Here is a 16,210-nt window from a genome sequence, read left to right as displayed (position 1 = left end):
GCCTTCATAACTATGAGAAAAACATTTCTATTGTTTAAGTCAGTCTATGGTATCCTTGTTATAGCAGTCCAGACTAACTAAAACAATAACATTCGATACACAGGTAAAATTTATTTTAATAAATAAAATATTAAACTCCCTTGGATTTTGAAATTGTGAAATATGTATACTATTAGGAAAGTCTAGGAATATGAACATACTTTCTTTAGGATAAAGGAATCAATATTCTTCCAGATGTTCTTAACAGAACATATGTACAAATAAGATATTTATTTGTGAATTCTAAGCATTTTAAACTGTAAATCTATTTCTTGTCATACGTCTGGATGTGCACCACGCATTTGAAAGTTATTTATATTTCATAATTATTTTTAGTACTATTAGACAACTTTCTTCTTACCACCCCCAGCACTGATATTTTAAACTACCAGTAATGTTGATAGGATTTGTTTGTGTGTGTAGGCTGAGGATTTATCTTCAGCCAAAAGATGGTATTCCTAGAATCTTAATTATTATTATTTTTCTTTTTCTTTGAGACTTCAGGCATAAAAATCTGTTTTGGAATTAATTCCTTCTTATGTATTTGGTTTATAATTGTTATATGTATGCAAATTGCTTGCTGTTAACATCCATTACTTTATTTTCTTTAATTTGGGAAACTAAAGTAAGTGTTCTTTATTGAATGCATAGATCATAGACTTAGATAGTTCAAATGACCGCCAAAGTTTATAATGCATAAAGCGTATTGAATTGAATTGCTTCAAGCTACTACTCAGTCTTTATGATTTTTGTCTATTTAATCTCTAAAAATAATTATCACATACATTCATATGTATGAGTAAACATTATAAAGCCACCATTCATTTCCTATATGTGTGTGTGTTTGTGTATCTTCCTATCTATTATAAGCATATTTATACTCATTAAAAACATGACTGGCCTTTATTCCAAGTTATGCCATATGATATACAACTTATAGGTATGATGCCTCAGATTTCGGGAACAAACTCTGTTAATCTAATTACCTTATTCTAAACAATAGATTAAAGTATCCAAAAGAAGGACAAGTCTAGGTAGCATTAACATACACTGAGTACGGTACAAACACTTTTACCTTGATTTAAATGAGATATGCAAGCTGAATTCTGATTCAGGATGCTAGTTTGAGAATAGTTGCCTGTTCTCCACTCATTCTATACTACTTTTCAGGGGCCTATTGACATAATTGCAAACTATTTTCAGATTTGACCAAAGATCTCTAGGGAAAAAGAAAAAATGCATCATCGGATTAAATGTCTGGAAGATTTCCTTTGAGATACAGGGTAAACAAATCTGAGTAGACTGAGACCTCCATGGCAAACAAACATCAATGGTAAGACCACTTTGTTCTTCCCTAGGCAGTGCTGACAAGATCATCTTAGAGCCAGAAAATTGTAGGAATCAGTTATCATCAGAACATCATCATTGTCATTAACACTGCGTTAAAAACAGGGGAACCTGTTAACCCGCTACCTTCTTATTATATTTAGCTCTGTTGTTAGCAACAGCTTCTCTTCCTATTATAAAACACTTAAATTTCTTTCTCTAAAATAAGTACGTTATCTGCCTGGGTATTTACTTTTCCAGTAAGATGTGACAAAAAAATTGAGCATATTTACATTAGAAAGGGAGAGGGGGAGGGAAGATAAGCCAGCTTTATCAAGAGGGAAAGATGCGGACAACTTGAATCTCAAATTGAAAAGGAAGAGGATTCAGGTTGTACCCCGGTTTTCCATCTATACTCTCAAAGTAAAAACTAACATCAAGCCTTTGTCCAAGAGCCAGCGTCCCTAGAAAATAGGTCTGGTGAACCACAGAGAAAAGGACAAGTTGGCTCCCTTGGTCTATCAATAAAAACAAATATGCAAATGCACAAGGATCACTAACATGAAACAGGATAAGATGACCTAGCAGAAGTCTCCACAAAGGCATACGAATAATTCAAAAAAAGAAGAAAAACTTAAAAAATAAAATAAATCTCTACAATCTGGATTTGAGAGAGCATTTTAGTCCAAAGAAAGAGGGTTGAAAATCAAAGAGAGCAATTAAAGAAAGCCCGTCATTAAGAATTAAAAATAATATTTATTAAATATAATTATGTGGAGCAGCCAAAGACTATAGTAAAGGTGGAAGCCTAGAGGATAAAGACAAAGAAACCCTGAGTTAAGGCAGAGATTATTTTATCCTCATGGATAAAGAGGGACTACTGCATGTGTGCATATAAAATATCTTTAGTCCTAAGAATGCAGATAGTACCAAACCCTATGTATACACTGTTGTGGGTTTTTTTTAACTGTACATATATATCCATCATAAAATTTAATTTATAAATTTGTGAGAAATTTCTCTCACACAGTGACAAATTAACAATAGCTAATATAAAATAGAACAATTTTAACAACATGCCAGCACACACTCTTGTGCTTTGGGGCCATTATTAAGTAAAACAAGGGTTACTTGATGCAAGCACTATGGTACCTCAATGGTGGAACTGATGAGTTAGGCAGCTGCTAAGTGACTATCGAAGGGCAGCAAGTACACAATTGACCCTAAAACAAGGCAGCATAGGAGTGCTAAACCTCTGTGCAGTCAAAACACCACTTATAACTTTTGACTCCCCAGTAACCTATTAGCCTACTATTGACGAGGAGCCCTACTGACAACATAAACAGTTGATTATAACACATGTTTTGTATTTGTATATTATATGCTGTGTTCTTACAATACAGTAAGCTAGAAAAAAGAAAACGTTATTAAGAAAATGTAAAGGAAGAGAATATATACTCACTATTCTTTAACTGAAAGTGGATCATGGCAAAGGTCTGCATCCTTATTGTATTAACATTGAATAGGCTAAAGAGAAGAAGAAAAATGGTTGATCTTTATACCAAGGGTCAGGTAAGGCAGAGTCAGAAGGAAATTCTCCTAAAGGTGGACCTGTGTGGTTTGAACCCATGTCGTTCAGTGGTCAACTCTACAGGCAAAGGCATAGTTTCACATCCTAAATGGGATAACATGGGATGGTGCAAAATTTCATCATGCTGCTCACAGTGACAGACAGTTTAAAGCTTGTGAATTATCCATTTCTATAATTTCATATTGAATATTTTCAGGGCTGTGAGGAACCATTGGTAACTAATACAATAGAAAAGGAAAGCACAGAAAATTGTACACTTTTTTTCTCAGAATTTCCAATTTTTTAAATTTCAGATCAATATGAGACTATTAATGATTAGGGTACACTGTTTGCCTTTGTTAGGTAAAGTTCAAGTTGTAGCTGAGCCCCTCACCCAGGGAGTTGTGCTCTATTCCCTTCCAGAAATTCCAAATTTCTGATAATAGAAGGTTCAGAGTTCAAGAAGAAACAAAGAGGAAAATACTAAATATTTTAAAAATACAATGATGAAATTCTCAAAATATTTTCATATGAAGAACATCTTAACATCTTCCAGCAAAAAAGTTAACATAGGCAGGAATTGGGATCACAGTTGAAGCAATGTCATGAGCAACACCGAAAGCCAGAGGTCAGAAGCAAAGCCTTCAAGCCCCCTATGAAAAGTGCTTGTAAACTTGGCATTAATATCTTATCAATCAACTGTGAAGGTAAATAAATTATTACACATTCACATAATTAGGACACATACAAATGCCTCCACACGACCTCATGAAACATTGTACCAATATAAGGATATTTGATGAAGCATACAGAAAAGAATTCCAAGACGTAGAAATCTGAAGTTCTCAGAACATTGGAAACTAGAATTGGTCCTAGAAAGACAGAAAAGCTAAGAGGAAACTAAATCTAAGCAAGCTAACCTTGACCCCAGCTGCACACACACAGGCATAATATATACATATATGCGTGTGTGTGTGTGTGTGTGTATTTTTTTTTCAGAGTGATAAAATAAAAGTCTGAGTTTGTTTTTAAGGTTATAAAAGAACTCTAAAAGAAAATTTAAAATTAAATGATTAACAGTTGTTATTTCTGCAGAATAATATTTAGGAGTATATTTTGCTTTTTATTTAATATCGTTCCATTTTATGACTTTTTAGATCTATAAATATCATTGGTGTTAATATCAATAATAAATATTCAAAAATATTAAAAAGTTTTATGTCTTCTGTTTATTATATTTATTCCATATTTATCTACTGAGTGCCCAACTCAGTCTGGGCCTGGTGTTAACATGCTAGGCAATGGCCAAACATGCATTTTTCTTCACTCACAAACCAGCACAGTGATTAAGAATGCAAACTTTAAAGGCAGACTGCTTACATTTTTATTTCTATATGAATAACTACTTATCATGTGACATTAGAATTGATTAATCTCTTTGTTTCTCAGTTTCTTATTCTGGAAAAGAGTAATGTGACAACTACTTCCTTCGAGTTGTTGTGAGTATTACATTAGTTAATGTATAAAGCATTTAGAAGAGTGAGTGTCACATGGTAACTGTTAGAAAAATGCAAACTAGTATTCCCATCATTACAATCTAATGGGAAGAACTTAAAATTCTACAAATCTAAAATGAGATGAGCCTATTACTTTGATATATGGTTTGTCACAAGAGCATATATCTAATGGAAACACATGTTTCTGTTTTTAAATTGTTGTTTCTAAGGGAAAAATAACTGATCTTTTAAAAATGAAACACTTAGGTGATGGAGAATGCTATACAATTAACACTTATGTGTAAAACTCAGAAACCTAGATTCCAGGCACCAAGCATATTCTAGCACTACTTTATTGGAACCGTCTGGAATATGGCACCTACGTTACAGATTTATGATTTAGAGCTGTACGAGTTTTAAAAAATTCTCTAAATCTTCACGTTTTTCACTAAGGCCAATTTATTTTAGAATGGTATCTTTGGCCATTTAATTATACAGTTAGCCCTCCACGTTCTTGAGTTCTGCATTTGTGGGTTCCACATTCATAGATTCAATCAACTGTGGATAGAAAAAGTTTCAGAGGAAAAGAACTCTGTTCTGAACAGATACACAATTTTTTTTCTTTTTTTATTCCCTAAACAGTACAATGCACTCTATTTAAATAATAGACAAAGAAAGCATAGACAAACTTCCCAAAGTTACAACTTCCTCATTGGAAGGTCCTTTGCTTACCTCTCAAAACCAAGCTCTTCATCTTTAAGCCATTCAGTAGGGATAACCATACAATAAAAAAAAAAAATACACACACAAAAAATGTGATCAAATGGTACATTGTTTAAATTCTAGTAAATTTTAGAGTGATTGATACTACAATTGTTTACATATGTTGAATTAAAAAAAAATGAGTTAGCAAAGACCAGGACTAATTTGGACTAATAAGTAGCCTTTCTCCTTACTATTTAGGTCTCTGTGGTAAGTATATATCTATCTAATGGAAATGTATATTTCTCTACTTACTTCATCGCTTTGTTAAGAGACATGAAGGCAGTACCTATATTTCCCCTAAGACTTCACATTTGCATTAGACATGGATTTTATATATATAAACTATTGCTGCAGGACAACACTTTGTTTTTGCTTTTCTGTGTTACCAGGGAGTGCTATAAAGTTTAAAAATGTTAATAGTTTTTAGGAGGATTTTAATAAAATAATAAAAATGTCTGTATATTTTTAAAGATATGGCATTCTCATTTCTTCTATTCTGCAAAGAAAATTAATTTTATAAAACAAATACATAAATATATAGTTGCTTATGATATATCATTTGGAGGTAGCATAGAATCTATAAAAAATTGTATTAGCATTTTGACTTCTCGTGCATTAATATAAAAAAGTAACATTAAATAACTATAAGATTGTAGCACTTAGAAAAATATCACCTCGAAACATCAGGATACATTTTTATTATTTTAAATTTTATGCATTACATGATCCCAGAATTAATTGTTACTTCTTGATAATTTTTATGAAAATTAGTAGCTTGGATATTTTTGGAAGGCTGCTCTGCTGGTATGCATAGGTATTAGTGAACATTTAGTAAACTTTAAATACTTACTAAAATTTTAAAGATTTAAAAATTTTTAAGTGTTTATTTGTTTAATTACTTTCCCCCTTAATTGTTAATATTATTTTTGGACGAATATTATATATCTTTAATTGACTTGATTATCTATTATATATGTATATGTATATTTCATTTTAAAATTTTAATGATTCAGTAAATTAATGGAGTGAAAAAGTAATAAAATGCAATTTCATCCTTCATAGAAAATAAGTGCTGGTAAAGGGAAAAAAACATGTTATCTATTTATAAAACAGTGCAGCCGGAAAAAAAAAAAAAAGCAAAGAAAGAAAAAGTAAAATAGTTGTAAATATTCAGTGATGTACTGAGTGGTGATAACATCTAAGAGTAAATACTTTCTTCCCCCAAAATTACAACCTATTTTTAATTATAAAATAAGATCTTGTAGGATGCTATTAAAAATCCTATAGGATCTTTATGTTGACTGATCATTCCAACTTAGTGTTCCCCAAGATACTTAAGAATTCACTGCATAATAATTGTTTTACTAAACAGAATCTTTTTGTTTCACTCCTGGATATTGCAAAACTCACTTGAATACTTTGTTTCTTTACCTGTATTCATTTTTCAGAACACCAGTTATTCTGAAGACTAAAGGATTTAGTTCTAATCAAACTCCTTCAGTTCCTTAGAGCTGCAGGCTCCCTACACAGCCCCTCCTCAGGCATAACAGGCATAAAACATTGATTCTTAAACTCATATGCAAAATCCATGTAGGAATTATGAATATTTTTCTACTTAGTATTTCATATATTCTTGTTTTAAAGACTTGATTAAATGAAAACTGAAAAGATGAGACTATTCTCTCACCAAAGAACATTAGGAAATGATCCATATTTTGCATTTAACTTTCCTCAATTCTGAGGTCTCTGAGAGCAATTAATCTTGTATTTCACACTCATATGAAATATGAGGCATATCCTGTATAAACGCCATCATTTACAAGACTTCTCTCCCCCACAACAAGAAAATAATGCCATATTTAAATGATTAAATTAATAACAAGTAATGTATGAATGCCTCTAATTTTCTTCTAATGTAAAAGCAACTCACTTCTCAGCCTGGAGAAAGAAAATGTGCCAACTAACATTGAGAATATGTAATACACAGGTTTTTGAAAACTTTGTATATGGATTTATTCTTCACTGTAAAGAATACACAGTCATGGTTGAATTGAAAAATACATCAAGGCAAGTTTAGTCACTGATTATGAAGAAGTGCTTTAAATGTATACAATTTTCAGTAGAAAAATTACAAGATTGAAAATGCTTTTGTTAAAATAATTATAGCTAGGTGTGTTTCGGTATCATATACCGTAACATTATATATAATATTTTTTCCTAGTATAAGATATCTAGGTGTGTTTTGGTATCAAATATCATAACATTATATCTAATATTTTATCCTATATTTATTCTTCCATTGTGTCAACATTTAACACTGAACTATTTTTATTTCTATTTTATAAATTAGGATATCAAAGCCCATAGTTCTTGAATGAATTGTAAAAATGTCATCCAATTATGATCTCTAATGTAGTACTGGAAGGATCAGTTTGCCATTATGAAGGTCAGTCACAAGGTCCATTGCTTGAAAAGTACATTTTCCTTTCCCTCTCATTGTGTCAGTTCTTAATTTTTCAGTTATATCACTTATCATTCCTATTTATAGGGAGAGAAATGGAGAAGCAGACATAAGTATGAAAAATTCATAACAAAGAATTAATATGAACTCAGTATCTCTTGATTTTGGAGAAGGCCCCACAAAGATAATAGTTATTATTCAGCAATAATTGAATTTTTAACATGGATGGAGCACTTGTTTTCACTTACTATTACATTTTGCAATTCATTTTGTTTCCTGTAGCCATTTTCTAAAACAAACTCACAGTTCTACTTGAAAGTTAGAAAAACTTGTCCCTGCCCTCTAAAAGCTCCTAATTCTTAATGAAAGGAAACCCCTTTATAACCTGAATATGTTCATAAGTGTGTCCTTTTTACCATCTAATTTCCTTGAACTTTCATGTATTTTCCTTATTCATTTCTCACTGTTAGTGTTTTCCTTTAAAATGAACAAGGTAGCTTAATATCATTTACTCTCTTTTTATTATTTATTAACACAGACAACTATATTTATTATTCTGGATTATGCAAAAATGAAATCAGTTTAATAAAAAGTGTTGAAGAAAACATTTCTAGGCTCTGACTTATAAAACTAATAGTTACGAGATAAGCAAATAAGAAACAAGAGATTTAGTTCTTGAGAGTCCGCAAACACAACTAAGATGTCTTTCGGCATAGCATCGTAGTAAAACTCAAAACATCTTTTGCTGATGTGCACGAACATTTTGAATGCCAGCCATTAATCTAAACATATATGTCATTTTGATTAGTGCAATACAAAGTGGAAATAAATTTCCTGTGAAATAAATTAATTATATTATAAAAGGCTGACACATAAGTATGCCTAAGTAAATGTAATTTAAGTCACCCAACATAAGAAAATAAAAACACAATTAAGATCCAGCTAGTGCAGAAAAAAATGATGAAAAAAATGTTGTGGTGGATTTTTTTTCTTTTTCTTGCAGTTTTTGGCTGGGGCCAGGTTTGAACCCACCACCTCCAACATATGGGGCCAGCTCCCTGCTCCTTGAGCCACAGGCACCACCCAAGTGGTGGATATTATAAAACTAGTCATGGGGACATATTTGGGGCTAATGTTAAATACTGTTAGTTAAAATAGTCAAAATTACTAAAGAATAGCCAGGCGTTGTGGTGGGCACCTGTAATCCCAGCTACTTGGGAATCTGAGGCAAGAGAATCGCTTAAGCCCAAGAGTTTGAGGTTTCTGTGAGCTGTGAAACCACGGCATACTATGTTACCCAGGTTGACATAGTGAGACTCTGTCTCAAAAGAAGAAGAAGAAGAAGAAGAAGAAATGATTTTGGTGGTAGCAATATATTTTCTAACATGTTATCTACCTATCTAGCTACCTGTCATACACCTATCTCAAAAATAAACTGAAAATAATGTCCTAAATTTATGCTCAAGATCTGATAGTCCTATAAAGCATCAAAATTTTGCATAACCAGATAATAGTAAATGGCAGATATTGACGTTCTGAAATGGAAATCACTTGGAAAACACCTGAAGTAGAACAAAGTTGGTATCTTGACTCCTTACAACAAATAATTATGCCTACCCACTATGGGTACACGTTAGGTGTCTCAGTAAGAATATTCAAGGGATTGGTTTTGTGTTTTCTATTCTGGATGGGTTTCAGGGAGGCAACAATTTGCTTTCTATTGGATAGCATTAAAAAGCCAGGGTAATTCTATAATTATCTAATTACTGTCTAGAAAGTGATGAGAATTGAGTAAAACTAAAATGAGATTGTTAAAGAAGCAGCAGTTACTCATTTTGGCTAAGATGTGAGGTAATGTAGAAGTTCCTTCAGTTTGGACAGTGTATTTTCTGTGTAGTCTTATTTTTTGTCTTGTTCCATCATGATTGGAGAATAACCTGGTCTGGTAATGTTTTATGAAATTGTTTACATTCAGCATGAGAACATCCTGGTCTATTTGAAAATCCAGCTTGCAGTACAAAAGGAGCCTGAGTTATTTGTCAGCTTCTGGCTTTCAGACGTTGTTTTTCTCTTTCTCACAGGCTTTCTCAAATATTATTTACCAATCTCACTCCCCCACTGTCTTGCTCAAAACTTCACACAAGGAATAACATTGAATCAATTATATAAAACATATGTACCTAATATGTATCACTAATCTTTTTCAGAGACAATACTTGCCTGTAGTCCCAGTTACTTGGGAGGCTGAAGCAGGCGAATCACTTGAATCCAGGAGTTTGAGGTTGCTGTGAGTTATGACAGCACAGCACTCTACCCAGGGTGACAGAGAGAGACTTTATTTCAAAAAAAGAAAGAAAGACGGAATGAAAGGAAAGAAGGAAGAAAGGAAGGGAGGAAAAGAGAGATAATACTCTTCTGAAAGGCCAGTGACAATTTGGAATTTGAAAATAAAGCAATATTAAAATATAACAATAAAATTGTCTTGTTTTAAATCCCTAAATATGTGATATGTATGGCAGCCCAAAATAACTAACACAATGGGCTTTGTTTGTACATCAACACGGAATTGTTTCACATTCTAATGTAATATGAATGGTTATTTATTCTCAAAGAGGAATACAACTATGAAAAAATATGTTAGTCATTTCTTTTCAAATAGCTTATGCATTTTTTTGAGAGCCAACACCATATAATAAATACACAGAACTAATACAATATATTCAACTTGGAACAAAATTTACATTGATCAGGTGAATGAAAACAGACAGAACCATGGCTATTTGATACAGCTATGTTCACTTCTTTAAGATAACATGGAATGAGAAAGGTTTGAGGTCCTTATCTAGGGATGATAAAATTTGTTGGAAGCCTACCTATTCTGATTTCCTTACTAAATCAGTGTGGTGAGCCAAAGTTTATGTAATAACATTGGTGGCACATGTGTATGTATTATGAGTTGTTATAAGGAATGCAATCACTATTATTTTTGTGAATAATTAAATTACTATAAGTGCAAACATTGAATAAGTATATGGATGTACATGTTTGCAGTGGAGAACTTGAATGATATTGCTGAAATTCATAATGAATAACCCAGTTGATGTTTTAGAAGAAACATCTAAGGCGGTGCCTGTGGCTCAAAGGAGTAGGGCCCTGACCCCATATACCGAAGGTGTTGGATTCAACCCAGCCCCAGCCAAAAACTGCAAAAAAAAAAAAAAAAAAGAAGAAGAAGAAGAAGAAACACCTAGTTTTATTGTTGGGAACATTTATATTAAGATGAGAAGAAAATCAAAATGTACTGAGAAATAAGAGGGGCTGTGAGGTCAATATTTTTTGATTCACATTTCAAAGAAAATTAGAGGCAAATATATGAGAATGAACAATAAAAATATTTCTTGTTGCAAAAGTCCAGATGGTCTGACAATTGAGAAAACATATACTGCTTTTAAGACTTTTCTGTCTAACTTCTTTATGCATTCATCTTGAACGTGAAGAGAGCTACTTATTGTTAAAAATTGTGGGTAGCGAGTATTATTTTTTCTAACAATAGCTATTGTCTAATAAAATATAGATTCAGTTGAAGTAGTTATATTTTAAAATTCTATCTCTGCTCTGTATTACCACTACTGAAATAAGCTTTTAAAAATATTAGTCCATAAAATATATGCTGATTTCTGTGTTCCTTTTTTTTTTTAACGCAAGGAACCAGACTAATCACTATTTAGGTTAATTTACATTGTGAGCCTTCAAGGTGGTGTAATTATCCCATTCTTCAAATTTGTGTAAGGGCAAGGCGACATCTCCAAAGGTCATGAAGAACTGTCAATGTAGGTGTTGCTGTGAACCTTTTTTTTTTAAAAAAATGATACTCTCTCTAATACATAGAAATATGGTACAGGATAAATAAATAACCTTGCTGTACTTCTCAAGAGTAAGTGAAAGACTTAAAGATAGGTTGATATTTGAAGTATATATCAATTATTATGAAATTTATTGTATAATTTATAACATTATTTTCTATGATGATCAAATAAGATAAAATGGAATGATCGTAGTAGAACTAAACTTAATTTAAATAAAGCTAAAGGATTTTTCTACAAATAAAAAGCATTAATTTATTTCTGTAGCATTTATATTGATACAACCACATATATTTTATATAATTTTTTTTCTCAATTGTATGGAAAATAATTATATTCCATTAGAGTGTCCTTACTTAATACCACTCAAGACTATGGACTTAAGGTTATTTTTACATAGAGAGATTGAGAAAGATACTGAACATCTAGTGAAGCTAATGGAGGTAAAATTAGCTCTTGGTACTTTCTGGCCTAATTAATATATAGTTTTCATTGTATCTGCTGTGAGTAGATTTTTACTTTTCTATCCTTATTTTTCTTCTCCTGAAAGCTTAACACTTGATAAGTGTTTTATAAGTTTTATTTTGCTAGTTAGTAAACCGGAGAGAATTGCAGTCATTGGCTGCCTAAACACAAAATGAGAAATCTATGTTAAGGATAGCAAAATATGTTTTTTCCAGTAAGCACTTAATAAATGAAAAGGGCTACAGTTATTACCACTGTGCTAGACTCAATTTCTTGGTTCACTGTTGAAATGATTTGGAACCATTACATCAGTCCTTCTAAGGTAGCATTATCCTGAATTTTAACTCCTAGACAGTTTTTTGAGAAACAGTGCAGGTGACTCACTTGCCATATTTTTTTTAATTTATTGAACATCTACTATATGCCACATTGATGTAGAAGAATGAATAAAGGATTTTCCACAGAAAATGGCAGGTAAATTTGTAAAATTACAATACTGTAATCAGTAACTAATGACACCTATCTGTTACGCCTCCTTTCTTTCTTATAACTCCCCTTGTTGTCTCTCTGGTACCTACAAACTTCTGTTTACCTGTCTTTTTAATTCCTTATTACTAGTCCCAAACATAAAAAAATCCACCAGGATCTCCTGCCAGCTACCTACTTGTTATTAAAAATCTATCATGAAATAAATGTTTCAGTTTATCCCACAGTTCTGAGGATATTTATTTCTTATAGTTTTTTTTTATTTTAAATAACAGCTTTATCATTAGCAGCTTCATTGAAACCCACATTTATCATCTGATTAATTCATTTAAAATGTGAAAGTTGCAGAGCATGGGGGCTCACACCGGTAATGCTAGCATTCTGGAAGGCTGAGGAGGGTGGATTGCTTGAGCTCAGGATTTTGAGATGAGCCTGAGCAAGAGTGAGTCCCCATCTCTAAAAAAAATAGCCAAGCATTGTGTCAGGCACTTGTAGGCCCAGCTACTTGGGAGGCTGAGGCAAAAGGATCACTTGAGCCCAAGAGTTGGAGCTTGCTGTGAGCTGTGACTCCATGACACTCTACCAAGGGTGCAAAGTGAGACTCTGTCTACAAACATTTTTAATAAAATGTGAAAGGCAGTGGATTTTGACACATTCACAGAGCTGTCCTTCCATCACTACAGTATATTTTAGAACAATTTTAGTCTCCTGGAAAGAAATCATGCATCATTTACCCCATCTTCCCTCAATTCTCTCATTCCTGCCAGCTGTAAGCACCACTAATATGTCTCTGTAGGTTTGCCTAGTGAGACATTTCATATTAATAAAGTCATTCAAAAAGCATCCTCTGTGTCTGGCATCTTTCACTCAGGAGAACATTTTCAGGTTCATGCATGCTGTAGTATGTATCAATTTTTTATTTCTCATTACCGTTGAATAATATTGTATTATTTGGCTATGCCATATTTTACATATTCATTTATCATGTTACCAGTTGCTGAATTTTCAGTTGTTTCCACCTTTTGGCTATTATGAATAATGCCTCCATAAATACTTGAGTAGAAGCTGTGTTTTGTTTTGTTTGGGGACCTATATTTTCCTTCTCTTATGTATATACCCAGGAGTGAAATTCATGATAATTATGTTTAATTGTTTAAAGAACTTCCGGATGGTTTTCCAAAGCATCTGCCCTGTTTCACATGAATGTATGACTGTTCCAATTTTGCTATATCCTCACCAAAACTTATTATTTCTCTCTCTCTTTTTTTTTTTTTTTTTGTTTATAGCCGCCTTAGCAAGCGTGAAAAGGTATTTCTTTCTGGTTCGAACTCACTTCCCTTATAGCTAATGAAGTTGCACATATTTTCTTAAATTGCTTAACTGTGTGCCTTCTTTGAAGAAATATCTATTTAGATCCTTTGTCCATTTTTATTTGAGTTGACTTATTTTGAATTGTAAGAGTTTTACATATATTGTAGATACACGACTTGTCAGATTATGTTTTGTAAAAATGTTCTCTAATTCTGTCTTTTGTACTTTTCCTTTCTAAATGCTGTCTTTTCTAGGATAAATAAGTTTGATGATATTATTCTGTATACATATATGTGTATATATATATTTATACATATTTTTTGGACACTCACTTGTGCTTTGCATAGTTGTTTAGTTTATGATATAAAAGTTATAGGTGATGTATTGAATGGAAATAACAGAAAATATAAAAGAAAAAGAAAACACTCTTCTTAATTTCACTATTAATATTTTAATGTTTCCTTCCTTTTGTTTTTCCATTCCTTTGTACATATTTTATGTTGTTGAGTGTGCACATTTTATGTCTATCTTTTTAATTTTTATTATATATGCAAAACATGTTCTAGTTCATATTTATCTTTTAAACAACATCCTTTACAATATTCTGCCCCATCAATTTACCATAGAGTACCTTAATCATTCTCCTAATATAATATTGGCCCTTCAGATGTTTTCCATATCTTTTATTATTTCTATAAATTATTTCATTAATCAAGATTCCCCAAAATTGAATTATTATATAAAAGAGTTATGAACATGTTTGAATCTCTTGTAAGAGGAATCTCTTGATACAGTATTTAAGTTGGTTGCATAAATATTTAGAATTGAAATGTTTTATTGTATTTTTCCCTTGACCAATATGAGGTGTCCATCTTTGTCTTTTTTGACTTTAGTTGTTTTAAATCCACTTGTATCTGAAAATAAGATTGCAACCCCTCTCTTTTTCTGAATTCCATTTGCCTGAAAAATTGTCTTCCATCCCTTAACCTTGAGTTGTAATTTTTCTGTTAGGTGTGTTTCCTGCAGACAGCAAATGGATGGCTTGTGTTTTTTTATCCAATTACCCGGTCTATACCTGTTCAGTGGGGAATTCAAGCCATTCACATTTATTGAGTAATTTATAAGTGTGGTGGCATTCTATTCAACTAATGTTATGATAGCCCATTGCTTAGTATTATCTATTGCATCATTTTGGAAGCTAGGTTTTGTCCTTTAGTTTCTGGGTGTTTACTTTGCTGGTGATCCATTATGATGATCAGCGTGTAGAACAGGTTGAAGTGTTTCCTATAGAAATGGTCTTGTTGTGGCAAACTTCCTCAATGTTTGCATAGCAGTAAACGGTTTGATTTCTCCAACAATTTTATAGCTTAGCTTACCAGGATATAGAATTCTGGGTTAAAAATTGTTTTACTTAAGTAGATTAAAGGTAGATGACCCTTGTCTTCTTGAAAAGTTTCATTTGAGAAGTCTGCAGTCACCCTCATGGATTTGCTCCTGTAGCTCAATTGGTGTTTACTCTTTGTGGCTTGCAGAATTCTTTCTTTTGTCTTTACTTTGGACAGGTTCATCACCATGTGTCTTGGAGAAGAAGCTCTATTTAAGTTGAGATGACACTCCTTTCTGATATACCTCTGAAAGGAGTGTGTCAGAGTCTCTGGTGATATTTGGGAAATTTTCATTTATCATATCTTCTAGTAGCGCTTCATTCCCTAGGAGCATTCTTCTTCCCCTTCTGGGATACCTATAACTTGTATGTTTGAATGCTTCATGAAGTCCCATAATTCTGTCAGTGAACATTCTGCTTTCTCTCTCTTTTTTCCTGACTCTTTAACTATCTGAGTTATCTCAAGAGCTTTATCCTCCACCTCTGAGATTCTTTCTTCTATGTGGCCTAATCTGTTATTGATACTTTCTATTGCATCTTTTAAGTTCCCTAATTGACCGCTTCGATTTTTCAGCTGTGCTATATCCTTTCTATATTCTTCATATTGTTCATCTCTTATTAATCCTGTTTTTAGATTACCTTTTGGTTATTTTCTACTTTCTCAGTAATTTCCTTCATTGTTTTTATCATCTGTATTTTAAATTCCCCTTCTGTCATTTCTAACATTTCTTTATAGGTGGAATCTTCTGCAGTAGCTACCTCATGGTCCCTTGGGGAGGCAGGGGTTCACTGATCTTTTTTTTGTTGCCAGAATTTTTCTGCTATTTCTCCCCCATGATTGTTTTATTTTTATCTGTTTCCTTGCCCTACTTTGTCCTTTCACTTCCTCTTGCTCTTTCAGGTATGGTATTTCTGATGTAAGTTGTTGATGTTTCTATTTCTCCTCTATTTTCTTCTTCCTCCTGGGGTCCTGCTAACTCTTTCTGCCTCTCTGTGCCCCCAAAGGGAAGTTTCTGGGTAAAGCCCACAAGCCAGAGGCGCCTG

Source organism: Nycticebus coucang, chromosome 7 (assembly GCF_027406575.1).
Source record: "Nycticebus coucang isolate mNycCou1 chromosome 7, mNycCou1.pri, whole genome shotgun sequence".
In the NCBI taxonomy this organism is placed as follows: domain Eukaryota; kingdom Metazoa; phylum Chordata; class Mammalia; order Primates; family Lorisidae; genus Nycticebus; species Nycticebus coucang.
Note: the sequence above shows the minus strand (reverse complement) of the source record.